Source organism: Pinus tabuliformis, chromosome 8, assembly GCF_031772625.1.
Source record: "Pinus tabuliformis cultivar Carrire ecotype Pingquan chromosome 8, CPIR1, whole genome shotgun sequence".
NCBI classification, from domain to species: Eukaryota; Viridiplantae; Streptophyta; class Pinopsida; order Pinales; family Pinaceae; genus Pinus; species Pinus tabuliformis.
Window position 1 is genome coordinate 926,174,879 of NC_142294.1, and position 10,146 is coordinate 926,185,024.

A 10,146-nucleotide genomic window follows, 5' to 3' on the forward strand; every position below is an offset into this window, starting at 1 on the left:
TCCTCCGCGATCTCCGCGAATAGATACCTGCACACACGAAGAGGAAACAAACGCAAGCGTGAAATCTAATAAAAGCAACCATACATCAGTCAGAAAAGATGTAATTCACATTTAACCATTGCATGTACAAATGAGAATGGAACAATAGTAGCAGTCATCTATTATTAATCAAGATAGAGAAGAGTACAACCAAATGTTCTGACGTCGGTATCCTTCTCAGGAGGGGCCAGTCAGCAAGCGTCTCAAGCATTCACCTTTGGAAATGATTCTCCCAAGACAAGAAACTCTCTCTCGCACAAGCAACAAAAAACAACCTTCCCTAAGCTATCAATCACTTCCACACCTAGCACACCAAATACCTATAGTAGCAGCAATCTGAGCACTATAAGCTCTATACAATCCAAGCTATTCCAAACTAGCTGCTCATGGTAATGGTGGAAGTTTATATAGGAGAAGGAGCCTCCTAAAAAGGTGGAAGGATGAGCTTATCCTTGAGGGAAGTGGTTGCAAAGAGTCGAACAGACATGCCATAGAAGGGAGTCGATACTCACAAAGCCAACAACCAAACCTGGAGTGATCTGGAAGGCTGGCTGTTGGAACAAATTCGCCCAAACAGGATCAGCGCGGATTATAAGGCGACTGACGCGCTGACGTCGCGCCTCAATAACTGGGAAAGTCATGTCAGCGCGACCCAATACAAAGGAGAGGTGCGCTGGCTCATAAAATGCGACCAGCGCGGAAAAGTGATGTTCTTCTGCACTAGCAGCGCACTGAATACACTAAGCGTCGCTGGTCAGCACGGATATTTTAGAAACAGATGCGCTGGTGAGGAAAACTTTGGAAAAGTGGGTTTTGGGCTAGTTCAGAAGGCATGAACTTGATTATTGTGAATTCTTGACACAATAGGGTGACTGACAGGGAGACAGTGACAAATTACTGTGTAACAGTCTTCCCTACAACAAAATACCCTGCAATCTTGGATGTGTGAGCCTATTTAATTAGATGTAGTCTCTCACTTTAGTAATGCATAGCATGTCCAATATGTAGAGTAACTCATTCTAGAGATGATAGTTAGCTATGTCATCCCCATTGTCTACTTGAATCTAGCTCTGCAAACACCTCTTTGAAGTCCTCATCCTTTGTACAATCTGCTCTATATGCATCATGGATGAAAGGCTCCATGTGCATCGAAGTTTTTGAAGTTGTAATCTTTGATGTGGGTGGCCTTGAAAGCATGTCAACCTACTTTCTTGTGCTTCCCTTCTTATAATTGATCACTAAATGATTTTTTTCTAAGAACCTCATCCACTTGTAGTTTCTGGTCTGATGTAACTTTCTTAGGTCCTAAAGGTATTGTAGTATATGGTGATCTATGTGGATGATGGTCTCCTTTCCCATCAAATAGTGGTTCCACTTTTTAACAACTTTTATCATGACATAGAGTTCCTTGTTATAGCTAGGGTAATTGAGAACCACCCCATGAAACACTTCAAAATCATAGTATACAAGAATTTGTCCTTGAATGAAGATTGCTCCCACAACATACCCACTCGTATCTGTCTCCACTTTGAATGGCCACTACACATTTTGTAATGTAAGAATCAATGCTTGACTAATTTTATTTTTCAAATTTTCAAAGTTCTTATGTTGACCCTTTCCCCACTAAATACTATTTACACTTTCTATTATGGCATGGAGGTGTAACTATTGCTAAAAATGAAGTTATGAATTTCCTCAAGTACATTGTTGCTCCAATGAAACTCCTAAATTCAAAAATATTTGTACGCATAAACCACTTCATGAAGGCCTCCATCTTCGTAGGATATATCGTAAGATACCCTCCACTAATAAAATATCATAATACACCAATAATTGTTGTGCAAACTCACATTTTTTTATATTTTCTATTATTTCGTGCTACTTCAAGGTCTCTAGAGCCTACATCAAAAGTGAGATGTGCTCCTCCTAGGTAGAAATATAAGAAAATAAATCATCCAAATAAACAATAAAAAATGAATCTAGATAAGGGAATATCACATCATTCATTAGTCTCGTGAACATATTTGGAGCATTTCATAGACCTGAATGGCATGATTAACCACTCACTAAAACCTTGTCTCATTTGAAGGAGATCTTCCCAGTGCCTTCTTCCTAGGATTGCACATGGTGACACCCTAATTTAAATCTATCTTGGTGAATTATTATGTGTGTTGCAACAAATCTAATAGATCATCAATCCTAGTCAATGGGTACCTATTCTTGAGCATAATCTTGTTTAACACTGTAATTGATGCACATTCACCAATTCCAATCCTTCTTTAGCAGAATTATGATGGGTGACCCACAAGGTTAGGTACTTTTTTGAATCACCCCTTGCTCCAGCAATTGTTGCAACTGTTTATTCACTTCACTTTCTTCAAGAATGGACTATCTATACAACCCAATGTTTGGAAATGGAGAGTTCGATAACAATTGGATCTCATGTTCCACTTCCCTATTCAATAGTACCCCTTCAGGCTCCTAGAACATTCCCCTATATGCCTAGATCAACCCTTCCAGTTTTTATTTCAATTCTTTATTACAGCCCTCCAATTTGACTTTTTATTTTCTCTTAAGAATAGTAAAACATATTTCTTACTAGAACTCGTCAATTTCTTGGCTTGGTTGGCACTTACCAGTGAAATCTTTAAATTTCCTTTGTGCACATTGATGATGAATGATTTTCCATCCTTGATGAGGTGGTACTAGTTGGATATCTTCATGAAGATTGAATCTCATATGTACATATAGGGACTTCCAAACATAAACTTGCATAAATCAAGTGGAATTAAATCCAAAACTACTTCACCTATATAATCAACGCTAATAAAAAAAATTATCCTACACTATTTTAATTGTATGCATCCTTATTTACCCATCCTAATGAATATGGGATAGGATGATATTAATCCCACAATCCATGTTTTCTAACCAAATCTACTACTATGAGATTAACCTGTGAACTTGAGTCAAACAAGGCATCGAGCTTGGTCTTCTTGACTTATATCTTAATGTGGAAGAGCTTGGTCATCTCCTTCTCTTCTTGATGATGAAGGCTACTCAAATTCATCTCTTTTTGTATTAAGGCACACAAAATCTTCTTGTCCATGTTGGAGTCTCTTTCCACCCGATTTATCAAATCTATGGAGATAATATTCTTTTTATTCTTGTCCTCCTTTCAGATCTTCAAGTTTAAATTTGGATGTAATTTCTAACACTTCTCATTAAATGCACTGGCATAAATGTTGTAGTGATTGCAATGATTGTTAGGATCCTTGCACTAATGTGCAGTGGTCGTTTTCTTCTTGTCATTTCCCCCTCTCCACGTTTTCTTCCCTTCCTTGAAAGCTTCTCAATGTTATTTCTATTTCAAACCACTTTATTTCCCTTTCTTTTGGCATGTCTTTTCTAGCTACCATGCATGTACATAAGCTACATCCATTATTCTTGGATTAAACAATATCACCTATTTTCATAGATGGCTTTGTAGATCCCCCCATATACTTAATGAGTACATTTAGTATTTTTGGAGAGATAACCAACATGATGGCCATCTTTATAAATTTGGTGATGTATTTTTGTACACTCTACCCCTATCTCTACCTGAAGTAGTGCCATAGAATCCATTGATCCTATACATATTCGATAGGATATAATTGGGAATTTATGAGTGTTTTAAATTCCTCTCACTTAGTTACCGAGGGACAATCCTCCAACCTAAGTGTCTCCATATGGATTTCCCATCAAATTAGGGAATGGGTTTCTAATTTCAATCTAGCAAATAATATTTTATATTCCTTATCTATGGGGTGAATGCTAAAGTAAAATTCTAGATGTTGCAACTAGTGATTTAATTTAGCATCAATCTCACCCTAATACAACTTGATGTTGACCTTTACTTCCATCTTGAATAGGTACCATGAATGGGAAATGACACTCAAACTTGGTTGTTGTTTCTCAATTTATTTCTTGGATTCCCTCTCTAGATATTCCTTATCCTTCAATTTTCCCTCTAATCTAACCTCTAAGTTGGAATCTCCATCTTATCTAATTCCAAGAATTTTTTCTAGAGCTTCCATAAGGGGATTCATATTGTGGATAATATCTGTGACCAACACTTCTAGCCTTAATAATATCCCCTTTGACGAATCTCAAGGGTTCTTATGGAATGATTCATCGACTATGCCTAGGGATTTATAGCTTCCTATTTAAATTGATACTTGGATCCCCTACAAATTCAAACAAAATTTCCAAACAAACCTACTTTGATACCAATATGATTCATAAACTAACATTATTATTCTACTAGATAGTTCATCCCAACAAATTTGATAAAATAGACTAAAATCTATCCTATGAGGGTTAATTTCCTTAGATGCCAAATTTATTATTTCTTTTTTTCTTATGCATGCAATAGATAAAATGTGGAAAATGGAGAACAATGAAATACCATCAAACACCAACCACAATTAATACAATATATTCTCCAGGATGCCTTGACAAGAGAAAATCATATTGGAAGTTGATGTTTCTCTACTCCCTTTTGTCTGGAATGGAAATAATGTAAGTATAAAGGAGAAGGAATTTCCTGTGGAGTTACCTGAGACCTGTGTTCTATTAGGTTGCTACAGATTCTAAATCCCCTCTATTATGGTCTCTCAATCCCACTGCCACTCCCACTCCCAAGTTGTTCTTCTCTATTTTGGAACAAGATACAATCAAAATGAATGGGACCCATTTTCCTCCTCCTGGCTTGCCTACAATATAGCTCGATAGCCACTAGGGGTCAAGCTTAACCCCTTCAACTTTCAACTAGAGTTACAACTTTGATTAAGCTTCTAAAGTCTTATTCACATTATTTACATGGCTAGCCCCTTTTCCATGAGTAACAAGGGATAACATGGCATCCTCTCGAACTATGGTGGTCAATCATGATAAGTCAACTTTTAAGAGGCATAAATTTGACATATGAGTTCCAATAGATGTCTTACTTGCATCATCAGAAAGGTATCTGAATTCCTGATAGCGTCACCAGGTCCAACACTTATGCAAGGAAGTTTTAACCCCAAAAAAATGTCATTTAATGCATCAAAATTCCCTAAAATGTTTTATACCTAAATTCTTTAGACTTGGTCCTATCGATAAAATTGCTCCTATAAGACAATTCCTCCAATTTTTATACTTTAAAAGCATTGAGATGGATGACAAATTATATAGTGATCCAATCCAAATCAACATGAGTGGATTCCTTCCATAAAAGGATCATTTTAAGGTCTTTTTCTACCTTAAGGTAATTTTTATATAATCAAGTGAAGGGAATTGTCTATCTTACTCCTATATAACTTGTATATGATATAATTTCAAATCTAAGATACTTAGAAAGTGGTATAATAACTCTTTCTTGGGCCAAGAAAGAAATTTATTTATTTATTTTTATTTTTTAATTCAATATTCCATTGGAAAAATAAGGGACATAACATTCAAATCAATTATTGTAGCTTTCTAAGAAGAAATAACTTGTATATCTAAGATCTTCCTGGAAAAACACCAAAATTCAAAAACAAATCATCCAAACCAAATTTTGGGAATTGAAGATATTACTAATTTAAAAATCAATTACTTTAGGGGTTTCCCATTATGAATGCATACATTGTAGACTATATATCTTGTGACATAATGCTTAGATTGCAACCAAAATATTATCACTGGATAAAGGAATTTTCAGTGCTTGATTTGATATATGATATATTATTCTTTTGATCAATATCCAATATACCACAACCCTTGCAAATTCCCTCCCTTAAACCATAGTGGAACTTTTGAATAACAATGGGGTGGATCACACCATGGGAAAAGAGAATGTCCATATTACATGTATTACAAGCAATATGAGAGGAATATGCGATAGAATTCCAAGAGGAAAAGGTAAAATAACAACAAAAATCAAAGAAATCAAACTTCTTAAAGTAACGTATCCTTTTTGTTGGAAATGTAACTAGTTTCTGTCTTCATAATTGTTATTGTACTCTTTTCAATATGTATATCTTATATAACAAACAAAATAAGAAAGAAAAGATTATTATTTTAAAGCATGGGTTTCATGCTTCTTATTTATGGTATTCTAGGTAAAAGCATGTTCTTCATGCTTCTAGGATTTATTAGGTGATAGCATTTATTGTCATGAGTGAAGAGAGTCGACATCATGTTTATAAGACCCTTCCAGGAAATATGTAACTTGAAAAATAATTTATTTTGAGTCTAGAAGGTCCTGGATACCTCCAAAGTACAAGTCAACCCTAGCACCTTCAATTCGACCTAAAGGAGGGAATTGGACCCCTTGGAAAGGCTATAAATATAGGTAGATTCAACCTCATTTGATGCATTCACTCACAAAAGTTCGATCTCTCAAGAATAAGTTTGATATGACGTTGGGAGATGCAAGAAAGGGAGAGTAAAGGTATAGAATGCAAGGAGAATCTAAGAAGAAGAAATAAATTTTGTTTTTGGGCTCTATCTCTCTCATGCGTGTGAAATATAGGGTTTATGCAACTTCTAAGAAGGCCGAAATTGTAGGCTCTAATTGCATGAAATCAAGTTGTTGGAAGAGCGGATACTCTATTTTTGACCTCGTTGACCTTGGGAAGATCTTTCTTACTCAAAGAAGGATCCCTTAAAGAAATTTCTTGTGCCAAAACTAGAGTTTTCGCGGTAGCTAAAGGACTAAAGTTGTAGGACAAAGTTGGGGTCAAAGTTGAAGATGGAAAGTGGTTGATGAAAGATTAAGCCTTGATGATCTAATCCTATTGAAAGGGTTTCTTTAAGAGTTGACTTGGTACTTGGAGGAGGACTTGGTCTAGGGATTTGGTCTTGATTGTCTCATTTGAAGTAGATTCTACACTAAATCCCCTTGTAGGGGTTTTTCCCTGGCTTGGAGCCTAAATTTTTGTGTCCTCTATCTTTACTATTTTTATTTTGATAATTGTTTGATGAAGAAGAAATAATAAAGAAAATATAATAAGTAAAGTTCACAAGCAATTATTAAGGTTAAGAAAAATCAGAATTAATAGTTTCCATACAACATTTTTCCAACATGGAATCATAGCTAAGGTAAATAAGAGAAGGCAACTGAGAAGATCATCTTGTGGACACAAAGAGGGTTTTCCAAGAAAAATCACTTGCAGAAGGATCAATATGACATCAAGCTCTCATCAAACGAGGGCTTGAAGAGGAAGATTACAAGAAGGTTGTTGATCTCTCTTGGAAGGAGATTTATATGGAAGGCCTCTTTGAAGGAAGCATCAAGTAATATTGGTATCATTCATCACTCTTTAAAGATGTTACTGAAGGTATACTAGAAGACATCATTCTAGGACATCATTGAAGTCTCCTTGAAGATCTTGAAAACCTTAAGATACATCATCAAAGAAGGGAATAATCTTGGTTAACAAGTATCATATTGTTACTCTATGTTTGAATCTACATGTCATATGGATTCTTTATGCAAGGAAAACAATAAGATCGTTGGCTCAACAAATTTCCTAGCATGGAAGAAAAGGATTGATATGGCACTTACAGAGCATGAAGTAATGGAATATGTTCTTGGTGAAATTATTGAACCTAGAAAAGACAAGACTCAAGAACTATAAAAATATAAGAAAGGAGAAGTAATGGCATAAAGGATCATTGATGAATCCATTAAGGATCCTCTTGTTCCATTTGTTTCAAATTTGAAGACTTCTAAGATTATGTATGATAAGCTAGTAAATTTGTACTCTATAAGTACATTAGTACAAAATATGTCTTTGAGAAATAAACTATATAAAATGAACAAATCAAAGGATGAGGACATGGAATCCTTTCTAATGAATATTTCTCAAATAAGATATCAGTTGTAGGGGATTGGGGAAACAATTTCTGATTTTGAAATGACCATATGTGTACTAAATGCCTTGCCACCAGAATGGAGTATTTTTGCAACAAGAATTTACTCTAAGAAAGACTCAACGTCTTTTGATGAGTTGTGGGCTCAATTTATCTTGGAAGAAAATAGGATCAAGGAAAAAGATGATATCGAATCAGATGAAGAGTTTCAAGCCTTTATTGCAAGAACCAAGAAGATGAAGAAGAGAAAGTTTGGGAAGTCCAAGAAGAAGCCAGATATGTCAAAGGTTCAATTATTTGGATGCAATGTGTATGGACACTTTAAGAGGGACTGTTCGAAAAAACAAAAAAAATAATAAAGGAAAGAAGTGAAGATCACACAACTGAAGAAATGAGATAACTTGAGAAGAAGTTGAAGAAATAAGATATCAAAGATCTTTACTATTGAAGAAGGCATCCTCTATATTAGGTTCTTTGTGAAGTTAGTATTTCCTTTAGAATAGAATGCATTGTTGCTTACTCTAGAAGAGTCTTGATTTTGTATGGCATCATAGATAAAAACATGTGATAGTAGAATATTTAGAGTCTACAAGATTGAATTTCTTTGTAGGAATTATCTAGCCTTTAAAATCGGACCATTTTTTATATTATTATTCATCCAAGCATTCTTTGATATTATATTAGAGGTAGTCATATTGCTAAGGTGGATCATCATGATCCTGTAAGAACCATCATTTTGGAAGGTTCTTGGAAGAAGCATTATGACGAGTTTAGTATATATTCCATATAGTATGTAAATAATATTCTTAAAGGATGAAGGAATGCAATTGATCATGTTGCAGGCTCATTTCAAGGCATATAGCTAGATGATTGAATGAAAGCATAGAAACACATATTTGAAATAACTCTTGGGTAGGATCCATGTGTACAAAATCCTATAAAATAATTTGGTCATAAAATATTCTTAATAAATCCTCCATATGGTTATATGATGCTTAAAAGAAAAATTTAACTTACTTTAGAATGAATAAAGGATCAATACTTTCTCACTAGATTGTATAGAATAGTGATCGACATCTAGTTTAGTCTTTGGAATAAAATTGTAACTTGGTAATCAATTTTGATCCTTGGGCACTTTGATGCATGAAGGAAGATTCATGTGGAGATGGACCATGTGAATGTTGTTGCTTGGATGAGAAGCTCATCATGATGAGGTAAGTTTAACATTAATAAGTGTTGTTGGTTATTAAGTTAACATATTATTTTGCTACCTGGAAGGTTATTATAGGAATATATGAAGAATGTTGAGGCAAGCTCAACATATGATACCTAGAAATTATGAAGTCAAGGTGTATTCATCTTGGGATTGAAAGGTAGAAGTGATAGAAGATAACTTAAAGATCAAGCTCGTACAAAGGAGATCACTTTCATAAGGAAGCTATGATTAGCTTGAAGTTTGGTAAGGCTCAATATAATGCCTTCATTGTTGATGACGAGATGAAAGTGATGGCATGGAAATTGTCACAAGATTGAAGGAAGAATATGGCTCCATGATACCCAGGAAGGAAGAAAGCTCAATGTAATGAGATGAGAAGGAAAGAGGGAGCCATGCAGCTATCTCCATAAAGAATAGGTGGTTGATACTCTTATGGAAACAAGTTAAAGATCTTGTGGTTATGAATTCCCAATTGGAAGAAAATTAGGAATATCCTCTATTTTTTGAGAGGGAGTAAATGAGTCTCCTTGAATAGGAGCAAGGATCTATTCTCTGATCAAAAGGGGAATAGGGATATCCTCTCTAGTTGAGAGGGAGTGATGATGGACATCACATGTGCATTATATTTAACATGTATTATGCACTTTACCAGGACTAACAGTTGTAAGTGCAAGTGAAGGCCATGAAGAGGGAATGGTGGAGGATTGGATAAGAATATGTGGTTTCCTTTAGGATAGACAATCCAAAAAAGGAAAGATATTGACACTCTTTGAGGATGAGACAAGTATCCAAGTTAAGAGTGGTTAAAGAGGACTGATATTCTTTGACAATTAAGAATTCAAGATCAAAATAGTCCTAAAAGGACACACCTTGTGAACATATGGATGGCGTATGTGCCATAGAGGTAGTGTGTTATCACACGTAAAGCCTCCCAACATAATTTCCTTGAATAAAGTTGAGCTTGTCTAGTTAGGCCTCGAAGACAATGTTGGTCATAATGTTGATGATTA